This window comes from Bidens hawaiensis, unplaced genomic scaffold (genome assembly GCF_021521415.1).
Source record: "Bidens hawaiensis isolate Kalapana, Puna unplaced genomic scaffold, B.hawaiensis_p1.1 tig00022738_1, whole genome shotgun sequence".
Taxonomy (NCBI): Eukaryota; Viridiplantae; Streptophyta; class Magnoliopsida; order Asterales; family Asteraceae; genus Bidens; species Bidens hawaiensis.
Window position 1 is genome coordinate 66,882 of NW_027493556.1, and position 16,463 is coordinate 83,344.

General features: G+C 37.5%; 1 pseudogene; it reads right to left on the bottom strand.

The window, feature by feature from the left end:
• Positions 1 to 363: 363 nt before the first annotated feature.
• Positions 364 to 15,912, bottom strand: LOC143566187 (uncharacterized; annotated as a pseudogene).
• Between the last annotated feature and the right edge of the window lie 551 nt (positions 15,913 to 16,463).

Genomic DNA, 16,463 nt, shown 5'->3' on the forward strand with positions numbered 1-16,463 from the left:
AATATAAATATATAATAATAACCATTCAATGTAAATAAGATTCGTCTTGGGTCCCCTTAAAGTGAGAAACACACTGTCACACTGATACAATTGATTAGGAGTTGCACTTTATTATGTGTCACAAATGGACCAAAAAATATTTGAAGTGAATTTTATTGCATTAAACTACAACCTCCTATCTCCATGAGTTTAATATAACTTAATATCACTATTGAAATAGTATAACATTATAATCATGCATTCATGCCGAAGACCCTAATTAGTACAAAGTAAATATAAATAATAAAATAAATAAATAAAAGATAATAGAATTTTAATATTTTATATCCACATTAACCAACAACTCTAAAACTTAAGCTAAAACTATTTCAAATTCAATTTGTTCATTAATTGTCTGCTTACATGCTACCGATACCGGCCATATCAAGAACCACGGTCGGGTCTAAACTTGCCCTGTCCCTTTTGGCCAACCCACAAAGGAACCCTTCCCTGTTGACAGAAACCGAAACAACATAGTTCATTTGTGACTCCTTTTTCGAAGGTGATTCTACAACACAATGCTTTCCGACCTATATATAATTGAAGATACAAACCAAAAAATAAAAAAATAATAATTTTTTTTAGAAGTTGTAGAATAAATGTATCATCTTAGTTATAGTAACCATGATTGAGAATGCTGAGGTGTCAAAATCTAGAAACTCTTCATCACTCACGTCAACCTCGGTTGTTCATATGATGTGGTAGCTGATGTAAGATTGACTTTTGGAATACTCATATTGATTAGAAGGATGTAAATTTGATATTTTTGGATAAGAAAATAATAATATAAATAAGAAAAATTGAATTTTATTGATCCCAACTATTGCCTTTTGGTTATTGTCGATCCCAACTAACGAATTGGTCACTGATGGTCCCAACTTTTAATGTATTTGTTCATAATGGTCCACGGCTAACAGAATCCTAAAACCGTTAGTTTCAGGTCGCCGGAAAAACGTTTTTGCCCGGGAAAGTCAATTTTTTTGCCGGAAAACACCACCTGAACACCGCCACCACCACCAATTGACTCACCGCCAACCAACCACCATCACTTAAGCACCATCTACTAATTCCGACGATGGTTCTAGGGTTCCGGCGACCTCAATAATTGGGGTTTTTGCTAGAAAAATGTTCCTAAAGGTACGATACAAAGTTACCATGATGTTTGGGACAAAATTGTTGAGTTTTCGGAAAAAAATGTGTGTTTTCCGGCCAAAAACGTTTTTCCGGCAACCTGAAACTAACGACGTTAGAATTCTGTTAGTCGCGGACCGTTAGAAACAAATACGTTAAAAGTTGGGACCGTCAGCAGCCAATTTGTTAGTTGGGACCTGAAATGACCAAAAAACGATAGTTAAAACCAATAAAAACCAATTTTCCTATAAATAAAATATATGCCTTAATGGCAACGCCCAAAGCATCAAGTATATTTTCATCCATATTAATTACAAGACCATCAATATATAAAATTATAAATCCCAACAAATTTTACCGTCCACAATTTTATAAGGATGTAAGATTAATTCCGCCTCCTAATATTACAAATTAAAGTTATACAAATGGTTTTGTGGTTTGTGCAAAGTAACAGGTTTAAATACTAATTCTGAAAAAACGCATGTTTAGGGTGTGGTTTTAATGTCACAAATTTGGATATTAACAATTTAACACCAAGTTCTGGTAACTTTTCTGTCAAGTCAACATCATTTTTTTCAAAATAACCAGAATACCCACTTAAACTAAAATATTATGTTTGTTTTATTAAATTACATACCTTCACCTATTTTACCTCCCAACAGACACCCTGTCAAAGTTGAATATAGTTCCAAACACAATACTTCACCACCTCTCCCCTTTATATACAAAATTATCAAACTTGAAAATTTATAAAAATATTTAAAATTTATGCATCAAGAACTCAAGATTTAAAACCTCAAACTGTGGACTGCAATCTACATGAGATTGAAACTTTTGCTTTATCAGGAGCTGAAGAACTCGGTCTGAAACCGAGTGAGTTCGTTAAAAATCACATGACCTTTATTAATTTTATAGAAATAAAAAATCTATGTTTACTTTGACTATGACTTTTGTTCTACCCATCTTAACTCTTGTTGAACCATTTGCATGCTATTAAACATTTGCATGCTATTAGCAAATATAACCTAAGTTTTTTATATTGATATCTAGCTTTTGAATTCGTGTTTTACACGGGATTTGTCAAATGATAAAGATAAATAAGGTCCGTTATTTAAAATAAAATAACAAAATTAAAGGTAAAAAAATAAATGAAATATATAGTACGAACAATAAGAAATCCGATATATCAAATTTGTAACTTTGATAAAAATCTCTTTACATACATTTTTTTGTTTTATCACAAGTATTCCCTGTTGGATTTTATGGTTGTTTCGGGTCAAGTCAACACGACCGACCTGAATGTGACCCGGACTGAGTTACACCGGGGGTGACGAGATAAAGACCTATTTAAATGTTAATTAGGCCCGACACAATTAATTAGATGGACAGGTTTATGGACTAGGCTTTGTTTTGTCAATTGGGCTCAAGCCCAATTGGTTTAACTTGATTAAACCCTACTAATAATACTATATATAATATAAGATATTATTTTTTTGAGAGAACCAAAAACAACACAAAACCCTAGCCGCTACTGTTCATCCGGCGCCGATTTCCGGCCAACCGGTTTTCCGGCAAGCATTCTCCGGCCGCCGCTAACACCACACACTCGCCGCTAACACCACACACCCACCGCCACTTGTCCTCCAGTAACCACAAGCACCACCGTAGTTCTATATAGATCCCGGTATTGTTGAAAGCTTGAACCACGTCTTTCCGGCAACCTATTCCGGCGAATCGTTTTTTCGGCGAATCCATTTCCGGCCATTTGAGTATAGTTTGGTAGCTGCTGTTACACGACGAGTTCAGTTGCTGTTTGTTCATCGTTGCTCCACCAAGACCACCGCCGCAACCACTATACCGCCGGACCTCCATCCCGCAGCCGCTGTTGCTTCGCCGGACCGCCGCCGTCGTTCCGCCGGACCACCGCCGCTGCCGGATCTGTTGGATTGTGTCATCTAGCTCATCTCGTTATCCTTCGGTGTCTTCCCGGTTTCGATAACCGAGGTATATCGACATACCCATCTATGGTTGATTTTACTTATGTTTAATCGAGCTCGTATATTGTTGTAATAGGATCCGGGTTCGGGTTTCGGTTTACGGTTCGTTTAAATCTTTAACTTTCCGCTGCGTTTTTATAACTCGTTCATATCTTTGTTTATTAATATGGATTAATAACTATTGAAACGATATATTAACTAAAACGGGTTTAAAAAGTTTATCCGTTTTCGTCTCGAACCACCGTTGAAACCCAACAGTGGTATCAGAGCCGCGGTTACAACATACGAGTCGATCCAGGTTCGCTTAAACCGGATCTACATCATAAACTTTAAATCGGTTAAATTTTTTGATCTAGATATGTTTTCGGGTAATTTTAGATTTGGTCAAAGTTTTGTTTATTTTATTTGACCAAGTCAAAACGACCCGAAATTTATTTACTTTGAATATGTAAATCCGGCCCCGACCTATGTTTGTTTGGTTGTGTTTGATTCTTGAGCTTGTTTTTTGGCCATATGGATGGTTCAGAAGTTGTAAAAGGTTATTATTTATTTTTCAGTTTTCTTTTGGCCATAAAGATGGTTCAAATTTGTAATAGGACAAATTATTGTTAGTTTATAAATTTGTAATTAAGAAGACGCGAAGATAACCGAGGACGAGCTCAAGGACTTCTTGGAGTTAGTGGGAGTTCGGACAAGATGACGGGATGCACGAAGAAGTCCATCCTTGTGGTTGTTTGTGTTGTGAACCCCTTGACCCAATCGGTCTCCCTAATTGGCTCTAGCGAGACCGATCACCTTTTGGCCATAAGGATTTACATATTATTTGCTATTGTGGTTGCTTGGATTGTTTATAATAGGATTATAATATCACCGACCTAATACCAAATAAATTTGAAAATAATCATTTTATTAACCAATTATGTTTTGCAAATTAAAGCGTTTTGATTTCCAAAACTAATAACTTAATAGATTTTCTATTAACTTAAAATTGGTTAGTCATATCGCGACAAACTTAGTTTTTAAATAGGTTATTTAAAACCAAGTGTCCTGAGAGATGAAAGGGTTCATCAATTCGTCCCGATAATAAATACAGTAAAATTTGACTTTTACTCTATTTGGTAATTTTAAAATTAATCCCAATTTAAAACCAATAGTTTATGCCAATCCTACTACAAGTCACACTTGAGGCATACTGCGAAATTTCGAGTGTTTGGAGCTACAGCACCGCACCTGTTTTCTAGCCTATCCCATCAAGGTGAAAGCGTTTCGTTGACACATCCGGCCCTTTCACACGTCACTATACTAGGACAACTATTAGTTTACTCTCCTGTTACGTGCAAAAGCTGTCTGGAGACTTAAAGTGGGCTAAGATGAGGCTAAACGTATCTATACAGACAATCGTTGTCTCTGTAGGCCTCATAAACCGAGAGTTGTGCTCTATTAACAATTGGCAATCGTTGCCAGTCTGCCTAACCACTTATTAATGTTGTGTGCTACAGCTGCCTTTAATAACTAGAAGCTGGATTCTCATGCTCCTATTTTATTAATGTTATTGGGTCATTAATAATAGGACTACAACTTCGAAAATACTAATTAAATTTACTTTTGCTTGTTAATCAGATGTCGTCAAACGAAATTTCACCCTACGCCCTTAAGACTATCCTTGAGAAGGATAAACTGAACGATACCAACTTCATCGAATGGCACCGCAACTTAAGACTTGTTCTTACCATGGCAAAGCGCCTGTATGTTCTCGATGGACCTGTTCCAAACGAGCCTGAAAACAACACAGCCACTGCGCGAAAGGTTCTTGACAAGCATAAGGATGACTCGGCTGAGGTCTCCTGTATTATGCTAGCCACCATGACTTCTGAGCTTGCTAAAGGCTTGAAAGACTTTGGTGCCTATGAGATGCTTGAGCAACTCAAGGGCATGTTCCAGAAATAAGCCCGTCAAGAACGTTTCGACACCATGAAACAACTCATCAGTTGCAAGATAGCAGAGGGGTCTCCCGTCAGTGCACATGTTCTTAAGATGAAGGGGCACATCGATCAGCTTAAGAAACTTGATTACCCCATGCCCGATGAGATGGCATCGGATTTCATCCTCAACTCTCTCCCCAACTCATACGACCAGTTCGTAATGAATTTCAATATGAATGGTTGGGTGAAGACAGTGCCGGAGCTTCATAACATGCTCAAGACGGCTGAGATGAACATTCCTTCTAGGACCAATCAAGTTCTGATGATTCGATCTGCTGGTGTCAAAAAGCCTAAACCAAAGAATCGGGGTTTTAAGGGAAAAGGCAAGAAGAAAGTTACTGTTGCTGCCAATGTTGCCACCAACACTAACAAGGTAGTTGCAAAGAAAAAGCCGCCGCCCTTTGAGGAGCGCAAGTGCTACAAATGCAACCAAATGGGGCACTGGATGAGAAACTGCCCCGAGTACCTTGCTGAGATCAAGAAGAAGAGAGCCAATGGTGAAGGCTCTTCTGGAGGTATTTCCATATACGTTATTGAACTTTTCACTGTCTCTAGCAACACATGGGTATTTGATACCGGATGTGGTTACCACATCGTTAATGTCTTGCAGGAGCCTGAGAAGTGGAGGAAACTAAATAAAGGCAGCATGGAACTCATCGTTGGAGATGGGAAGAGAGTACCAGTTCTGGCAATTGGAGTATTTCATTTTACTTGTCCATCAGGCCTAGTTTTTCCTTTAAATAATTGTTTGTATGCTCCTTGCTTGACCAGAAACATCATTTCAGTTTCATTGTTGTTTGAACAAGGATTTAAGTATGTTCTTAATGGCATGGCTATTTCTGCTTACTTAAATGATATCTTTTATTTTGAGGCTAAACCTCGAAATGGTATTTATGAGATTGATGTTCAACCTGACAATAACGTATATCATCTTTCAAAACGTATCAAGACTAGCGCCAATGATACTTTTCTATGGCATTGCCGACTTGGCCACATAAGCAAGGCAAGAGTTAAAAGACTCCAATCCGAAGGGATTCTTGAATCCACAGGACCGGACTCTTTTAACAATTGTGAGTCATGCTTAGCTGGCAAACTCGCCAAAGACTCCTTTACTCATACATACTGATGTATGTGGACCTTTTAGAACCATGACTAGAAACCATGAAAGATACTTCGTTTCTTTTATTGACGATTATAGTCGATACTCTTATGTGTATCTTATGAAATACAAGCACGAAACTTTTGAAAAGTTCAAAGAGTTTCAAAGCGAAGTGGAAAAACAACTTGATAAAACCATTAAGATACTTCGATCGGATCGAGGTGGAGAGTATCTCAGCACAGAGTTCATCACTCATCTCAAAGAGCATGGAATTGTTTCACAGCTCACTCCACCTGGAACACCCCAACTTAATGGCGTGAGCGAGAGGAGAAATCGAACTTTGCTAAACATGGATCGATCGATGATGTGTAGAACTAACTTGCCTCACTCCTTTTTGGGATACGCCCTAATGACCGCCGCCCGCATTGTCAATCTAGCTCCAACTAAGAAGATAGACAAAACTCCATATGAGATATGGCATAAGGGAAAGAAACCCAAATTGTCTTATCTTAGAGTATGGGGATGTGATGCTTATATCACAAGTGAGTCTGATGACAAACTTGATCCCCGCGGCGAAAAAGTTATTTTCGTTGGATACTATTACAAGAGCGGTTATTACCTTTTCCATCCTGATACAAATACGATTTCTGTCAGGAAGAAAGGCTACTTCCTTGAAGAAGAATTTCTTAGTCAAGGAACTGGAAGTAACATTGTCAATCTTGAAGAGATTCAAGAATCACAAAGAACCGCTGAGGAGGTTGGAGCGTCTGATCAACAAGTTATTGTTGCTGACACATCAGATGTGAACACAAGCGTTCGCAGAAGTAGTAGGACTCCCGTACCAAATTCTAGATACTTATGTCATCTAGATAGTCCCGAAGTCTTATTAGTAGCCAAGTCTGGGGACGAGCCTACTAACTACAAATCTGCAATCTTGGATCCGGAATCCAAGAAATGTCAAGATGCCATGAACGCAGAGATGCAATCCATGCATGATAACCAAGTTTGGAACTTGGTTGAGCTACCCCCCCAATAGTCGGGCAGTAGGAAGCAAGTGGATTTTCAAGAGAAAAACCTACATGCATGGAAATGTGCAAACCTATAAGGCATGGCTTGTCGCGAAAGGTTTTACTCAAACTCAAGGTGTTGACTATGATGAAACCTTTTCGTCCGTTGCTATGACTAAGTCAATTAGGATATTGCTTGCCATTGCTGCATACTATGACTATGAGATATGGCAAATGGATGTCAAAACCGCTTTTCTTAATGGGCATCTTTCTGAAGATGTCTATATGGTTCAGCCTGAAGGTTTTGTCGATCCAAAATATCCTAATAGGGTTTGCAAATTGAACAAGTCCATTTATGGGCTTAAGCAAACATCTCGAAGCTGGAATCTTCACTTTGATGAGAAAATCAAAGAGTTTGGTTTTGTCAAAAATGAAGATGAGCCTTGTGTTTACAGAAAGGCTAGTGGGAGCACTATATCATTCCTCATCTTGTATGTGGATGATATACTGATCATTGGGAACAACATTCCTATGCTTAAGGAAGTTAAGAACTGGTTGGAATCTTGTTTTGCGATGAAAGATATTGGAGAAGCCGCATATATTATGGGAATAACGATCTATAGAGATAGATCTAAGCGAATTTAGGGCTTAGTCAAAGTACTTACATAGACAAAGTGATGGCACGCTTCTCAATGAAAAACTCCAAGAAAGGTGTTGTTTCAATGACTAAAGGAACCGTGTTGAGCAAATCGCAATCTCCGGCAATGGACATTGAATCTAAACGTATGCAAGCAATTCCATATGCTTCTGCGGTTGGCTCTATCATGTATGCTATGTTATGCACTAGACCTGACGTCTCGTATGCCTTGAGCATGACCAGTCGTTTCAATAGAGTCCTGGCATTGCCCATTGGACTGCTGTGAAGAACATTCTAAGGTACTTGAATAGGACCAAAGACATGTTCTTGGTGTTTGGGGGAGTGGAAGAGGAGCTCACTGTAAAGTGTTACACTGATGCTAGCTTCCAGACTAACCGAGATGATTCTCGCTCACAGTCGGGTTTTGTTTTCACTCTCAATTGAGGAGCTATTTATTGGAAGAGCTCCAAGCAGAGTGTAGTGGCGGATTCTACCACCGAATCCGAATACATAGCTGCATCAGATGCTGCTAAGGAGGCTGCTTGGATGAAGAAGTTCATCACCGATCTCGATGTTGTTCCGAGTATTCACAAACCAATCGAGATATTCTGTGATAACACAGGTGCTATTGCTCAAGCCAAAGAGCCAAGGTCTCATCACAAAACCAAGCACATTCTGACGAAGTTCCATCTTATTCGGGAAATATTGGAATGAGGTGACATCGTGATAAGCAAAGTAGACACAGATCAAAATCTAGCTGACCCGTTCACTAAGCCGATGACTCAGGACAAACATGATCAGCATAGAGATGCTATCGGGCTTAGACTTGCTAGTGATTTATTTTGATTTAGTATTTGGATGTATGAACGTTTAATCAATTGTACTTTTCTGTTCACTTTTGATTTAATGGTTAAATGCAAACGTTGAATAATACAACTGTGCTCATTTTAGTACGTTTAATCCGTGAATATTGTATTCTAAATTATCCATAGTCGGTCAGACTCGTGGGAGCGATTCTGAATTAAGACTATTCTGACTTTGGACTCAAGCAGTTGACTTCCAAACTCACAGACCTCATTATGAATGATGTTGGATGTAACTCGCATCAAATCATCTTCATGGATCTTGATCATAAGATGTTTTGATAATAGTATGCTCATTTAGTATCCTTAGACCTGAGATACATATTAGAACTCTCGTTTACCGAGGAATATTCTTTGATAATGTCAACCGCTGTTGCGTAACTGCCAGCCATAAAGGCATTGGTTGGGAATGTTCTGGAGTTCAGTGGGAGTTGTATGTAGTCAAGATGGGATTCTGTACTCTTACATTAAAATGTAACAGTTAGACATATTGGAGCCCTCATTGATTCAAACTGGTAAAGTGTGAGGCCTCACCCAAACTAACTGTGTGTTTGATTGGACCACTTTGACTCTATATCAAGAATTACAATAATTGAACGCCATATGAGATTGATTTGATCCATGTCTCATTGTTCAATTAATGTCTTATACAGAAAGGATAGATGACAACGATTACTATAAATTCATTATCTTGCAATAAGGTATTTCAAGATACTTTGGTTATGGATTTAAAATGTCATATTCGGTTGGGGATAGCTATGTGTAGCTAGAATGCCCCTGGCTGTCAGCGTTGTGATACTTGACCCAAATACGTCCAAGTGGGAGACTGTTGGATTTTATGGTCGTTTCGGGTCAAGTCAACGCGACCAACCCGAATGTGACCCGGACTGAGTTACACCGGGGGTGACGAGATAAAGGCCTATTTAAATATTAATTAGGCCAGGCACAATTAATTAGATGGACAAGTTTATGGACGAGGCTTTGTTTTGTTAATTGGGCTCAAGCTCAATTGGTTTAACTTGATTAAACCCTACTAATAATACTATATATAATATAAGATATTATTTTTTTGAGAGAACCAAAAACAACACAAAACCCTAGCCGCTACTGTTCATCCGGCGCCGATTTTCGGCCAACCGGTTTTCCGGCGAGCATTCTCCGGCCGCCACTAACACCACACACCCGCCGCCACTTGTCCTCCAGTAACCACAAGCACCACCGTAGTTCTATATAGATCCCGGTATTGTTGAAAGCTTGAACCACGTTTTTCCAGCGACCTATTTCGGCGAATCGTTTTTCCGGCGAACTCCATTTCCGGCCATTTGAGTATAGTTTGGTAGCTGCTGTTACACAACGAGTTCAGTTGCTTTTGTTTCACCGTTGCTCCACCAAGGACCACCGCCGCAGCCACTATACCGTCGGACCTCCATCCCGCAGCCGCTGTTGCTTCGCCGGACTGCCGCCGTCGTTCCGCCGGACCACCGCCGCTGCCGGATCTGTTGGATTGTGTCATCTAGCTCATCTCGTTATCCTTCGGTGTCTTCCCGGTTTCGATAACCGAGGTATATCGACATACCCATATATGGTTGATTTTACTTATGTTTAATCGAGCTCGTATATTGTTGTAATCGGATCCGGGTTCGGGTTTCGGTTTACAGTTCGTTTAAATCTTAACTTTCCGCCGCGTTTTTATAACTCGTTCATATCTTTGTTTATTAATATGGATTAATAACTATTGAAACGATATATTAACTAAAACGGGTTTAAAAAGTTTATCCGTTTTCGTCTCGAACCACCGTTGAAACCCAACATTCCCATCGTCAATTAATATTAAAAAAAATTTAACACATGTAACATCCTATCTTTTAAATAGTAAAACAAATAATTTTATTTGTTTAAATGGTGTGTTATTATTTAGTTATGTTAGATAATAATAAATTGAGTTATATTCTTGGAAATAAAAGATGGATTAAGTGAATGGTATGAGCCTAAAGGTCCATGGGCTTATCCTATATAAACTCCTTAAACTCTCCCTAAAACCCTAAACCCCCATTTCCATTTTGCCTCCACATACTCAAAACACACAAACACTCTCATCGAGCTAAAGGAGAGAAGATTTGAGTCCAACGTCATCGAGCAGCAAGAAACACATCTAGAATCACGTAATGAATCAATCTGAAGCAAGAACCGAACTGAAGAGGTAAGTTTTAGTTTAAAGGTTATGAATTTCATGAGGGTTTGCCAAATGTAACATCCCACTTTTGATTATAATAAATAAATGAAATTTCGTTTATTCAATAAAGTTTCGTGTGTCGGTTTAGGTAAATAAACTATAAGATGATGGGCCTGGACTTTAAAAGAAGGAATAAGAGATGGAATGGGCATTAGTTCCATGGGCTTAAGGGAGTATAAATACCCCTTAAACCCTAAACCTTTCCAATTTATCCATCTCTACATCATAGCCTACACCATCAAAAACACACACTAACAATATCCTAAAACCTGAACCAAGATCTGAAGGCGAAAACCCGAGCTTGTTGATGCTAGAACGTCGTCACAAGCCAAACCAACATCAAGACTTGACCATGTTCATAGTTCAACTCGTTTAAGGTACGTTTATAATTAGAAATCCTTCATTTAGGTCCGGATTCATTTAGGAAATCTTAGATCTGTATACATATGGTAAAAACGAATCAAACTTGATGATTCTTACTGAAATTGGTTTTATTTGATGGGTTAATCGATTGATAAACGAGCCGTACCTATATATGCATAAATCGCACCCTGTAAAACCTAATGTTTGGATGGTTGATGGATGGGGGTTTGTTGGCGCTGAGAATACGAATCCAATGGTACCAAATTGTGTTGTTTCGTTAAGTATCGACGGTTAATTGCAGATTTAGGGGGGTTTGTTGAACGTTTACTGTTCTTGGCGGTTTTGATTTTGACCTCTGAGTCAAATTCTAGATAAGATTGGTGTAATTTGTTAGGATAAGGTAACGAATTAATTAACCCAATTCGTTATGGCAAGATAACGAATTAGTTCACCAATTCGTATGTCCAGATAACGAATCAGTTTCCCCAGTTCGTTATGATCAGATAACGAATCAAGTGATTCGTTACCCACCCAATTCATTAGGATAACGAATTAGGCTAGCGAACTATGATAACGAACCAAATAACGAATCATGTGATTCGTTACGCACCAATTCGCTATGTTAAGATAACGAACCAGACTAACGAGTCAGATCATGAAAAGTAACAAATTAGTTAACGAATCAGGCTTAATTCGTTATAGCAAATGAGTTAGAGAATAAAATAATAATTTAAAATTCTAATGAAAAATATGTTAAGACAGTTAATGGAAATAAAATTTTTCCAAGCTGACCTGACAGCTTAACCCCAGCCATGGGCTTTGCCCCTTGGACCCCGCTAGGGCCTGCCGCCCCTAGAACCCCGCTGCCAGGGGCGCTGCCCCCGGATCCCCGTTCGCTAAGGGTAATAATTAAACTAGAAATACGTTATGGACAGTGAAAATAATTAATACGCATAATTGTTATATAGTTAGTCGTGCACAACTAAAGAAAGGGATTACCATAAACAGTGAACGTAACCGCATTCAGGTGAGTTTCTAGCCCCATTCTTTGTTATGTTTTTGGGGCCGTGTGCATACTCGATGTGATTTGTTAATACACTTATCCTAAGTGATAAGTGTATGCCTTATGTGAATTATATGAAAGGTATGATTGACTGCTTGTCGGTACGTGAACGATCTTCGGATATTGCAAGTATTGTCAAGTTATGATTATGGATATAATGCTATGCATAATGTATGAATGATATGTACGTATGTTATGAATGAATGTAATAGGTAGCCATGTACAGAAGAAAGGGACTGAGTCCTAATAATACTCAAGGTAGAAAAGGGACTGAGCCCTAATAATACTCAAGGAAGAAAAGGGACCGAACCCTTTATAATCTCGAGGCAGAAAAGGGACTGAGCCCTAATAATACTCAAGGCAGAAAAAATGACCGGACCCTAATAATATCCGAGGCAGAATAGAATAATGTAAAGTAGAATTTAGAATAAAGTAAGAAGGTAAGTATATGTATCATGTACGAAGTATGAGAATATAAAGTATGTACGAAAGTATGTAGTAAATGAATGTATTGTACGTTGTATGATTAACTAGAACTCACTCAGCGTAGTTGACTTTTAGTATGCACGCAGGTCAGTAGAATGAAGCAGCTCGCTTGAGGGGAAAACGTGGCAAACGAATAAGAGACTGGCATCCGAAGACTCAAGTCGTTTTATAATTTATGTTTTGATTTGAAAAACAATATGTTTGATAAGACAAGTTATAGATTAATGTGTAATGTTTTATGAACGTTTTAATATTCCGCGAATGTTTTTATTAACTATGATGATTAGAACTATGTTAATGAGTAAATCCAACGTCCAAATGTAGGGCACGTGTAACGGGGCCTTACACCAAACGCTTTGGTAGGCTAATGAATCGGACTGTAGGGTCTAAGAAAGCCATAAACTTGGTGTTAAATGAGTTATTTGGGATGGTTCGGGACGAACGGGTGGCGTTCGCACCATGTTTGGAACAAGTGTGCAAGGTTGTTAAGACCCAGAACTTGTTAAATCGGTAAAGCGTGTCATAAGGGGTTGAAAGAAAACGTTATTGTAGGTCACAAACGGTCGGATTTAACGCGTGAACGAATTTTGCACTTGATAAATGTTCAAGACGGGTGCGGTAAATCAAACGATCGAACATATAATGTGAAGATAATATAGATAAAGAACGCTTTTGTAATCGGTTAAAAGATTTATAAAATAAACGAACCGACTCCACCCAAGGTGAGATCCCATTGGGTGGGTGATTTTACCATAGAAAACACACACAAACATGACATACAAGTTACATATTTATAGCCTAACACAATACAAGTAAACTAGCAGATCCCCCGTTGAAGCTATACTCGTGCACCGAAGCTATCGTCTCTTGTCCGGATTTCTCGCCAACATAAATTATTAACTTGACCGTAAATATATAATTTTTTTGATATCGCAAGTCACAATTTTTGGCCTTACAGTTATAACGAACGAGTAGGAAAACCCGGCCTGAATCGCATTTGTAAAACCTCAATTCGATTCGCTTAGAATACTCGATTTGATTCGTTTGTAATACTCGATTCGATTCAGAACATGAATCCAATAACCAAATTAAAGTAGTTATTAGCCTAGGCGGGAAGACTTAAATAGAAAGTAGTTAATTAACACCTATATCTGTTAAATAGTTAGTCTTGCCCAGCTGAAGAGAGATGTTACAGTCAATTCCGAAAGAAACATGATCTAGATGAGTTATAGCCCATTCTCTTTCAATGTTTTCGAGGCTGTGTGCATACTTGTAAGACTAGAAGTATATATACATATATATGTGTGTGTGAATCACTATTGCAAGAATAAAAGAATAATTTTAAGAATTTGTCACGTCTGTTTAATATGTTTACTTGTATGTGCGTAAGAGTCAAGTAAAGAGTATAATGCAAGATCTAGAGTGGCAGACCCATATAATATCTGTGCAAGAGTAGAGTGGCCAACTCTATGATATCAGTGCAAGAGTTAGAGGGCATACCCTTATAATTACTATGCAAGAGTAGAGTGGCCTACTGTATGATATCGGTGCAAGAGTTAGGACGGTAGACCATTATAATATTTGTGCAAGAATGTAAGAATAATTGTATGATTATGTAAGAATGTGTAAGAGTAGATATATGTATACGTAAGAGTAATGAAAGGGTATGTGAGAAGTAAGAAATTAAGTAAAGGTTGTAGGTAAGAATAGTATCTTCGGATAGGAATACGTATGTTAAATGGGTAAGAATAATCTGTGACTTGTTAAACTAGAACTCACTCAGCGTAGGACTTGTAGTAAGCACGCAGGTGAGTAGAATGAAACAATTGGCTTGAGATGGGACACATGACATTGAAGAATAAAGGCTGGCAACGGAAGAAGAAAGAGTCATTTTATGTTTTTATGTTTTGAACTTGAAAGACAAGTGTTAATGTTATTTGAAGAGTTCTAGATATCTGTAACAAATGGACGAAGTTTTTATTATTCCGCACATATTTTAATTCACTATGATATTTAGAACTTTATTTATAAGTAAATCCAACATCCAGTGTAGGGCAGCGGGATCAAGGGTTTACAACACATCTGCTAGTTACTCTGAATAATGCAACATATAGTGTCCATGCATGGGGAAAAAAAACTGGACATTGAAGGAACAAGCCAACCTAGAAAAAGATTGTTCATGGCTATTTTCTATTTATGTAACTTTTAAATTTCTACTTGTTTAATCTTTAATCAATGTATTACTTATTTGCTAAAATGGTTTTGATCCATGACTCATTTATAACTAGGATGAATGACATGAGAAATTAAAATATTGTGAGGGAAAATTGACAATTTTATAACTCAACTGCCAAAATGATTTTGACCCATGGTCCATAGATAGCTATGATGAATGAGATAGGAGATTGATTAAAACATTATAAGGGAAAATTGACTATTTTATGACCTAATTGCCAAAAATGATTTTGACACATAACCCATGGATATCTAAGATGAATGAGATGTGAAATTAATAGATTGTTAGGGAAAATTATGCTAGAATTGAATTTAGGCTTGACCCCTAAGCCACATTATTTTACTTTATTAGAAAAGTAAGATAAGATATAATTCTGAAAACATAAAAAGCATGATGTTAGTTGAGGAATGACTCTGGTTTCCACTTATATGGGATGATAAGTTAATTGTGTACGACCATCGGAACGAAGATCTTGAGCAACACCATCTTGTACAAAATGTTTATCTCCAACAAATAGTCCCATCGTTCTTATAAATAATTTGGAAATGAATTAAAACATGTATCAATATTAATCGGGGATTAATCGGTAATCAGCCCTAGACCAATGCAGTTTCACCTAATCGGGCCCATTAATCAGTAGTTGGTCAAGCTCAGTCAAATTGCTCAAAAATCAGTAATCTACCTTTTTTAAAGTTTTTTAAGGTAACAGGACTTTGGTTTTCTCATTGATTTGTTATGTTTACGTTTGAAGTCATTACGTGAACTTTTATATGTAATTTTTAGTTTGAAAAATTACATAAAAAAATTCCACTTCGATATTTATTTGATCGTGTTATTAATCGTTAGTTGGCACCCTACTATAAACCTAGCGTCAAGCAAGTTCTACAACACACATATACTAGTTGAGCATAAAATTCTACAAATTCGCCTTCAGGCATCATGCAACAGCAACAACAACAACAACAACAACAATAATAATAATAATAATAATAATAATGATAACAACAACCATAAACCCTGGGATTAGAAACAAAACTTGGAGTAAAATTGTAACAAAATCAATTAAAACTTGACATTGTAAAGTAATTCATAGTTAAAATGTAAAAAAAAATAGAAAGTTAAAATGCATCAAGTTAATTGAATTTGCATTAATAATAATATTATTTTGAAACGTACGTAACTAATTTAGAGATACAATGAGAAATCAAGAATTAGAGTTTTAGTTAATATAAGTTAGAGGTCGTATGCGGGAGATACATTGGTTGAGACTTGAGACTAATAGGCTTGAGTTTGGGCTTTAATTAGTGGGCCTTAGCCTCATGGTACG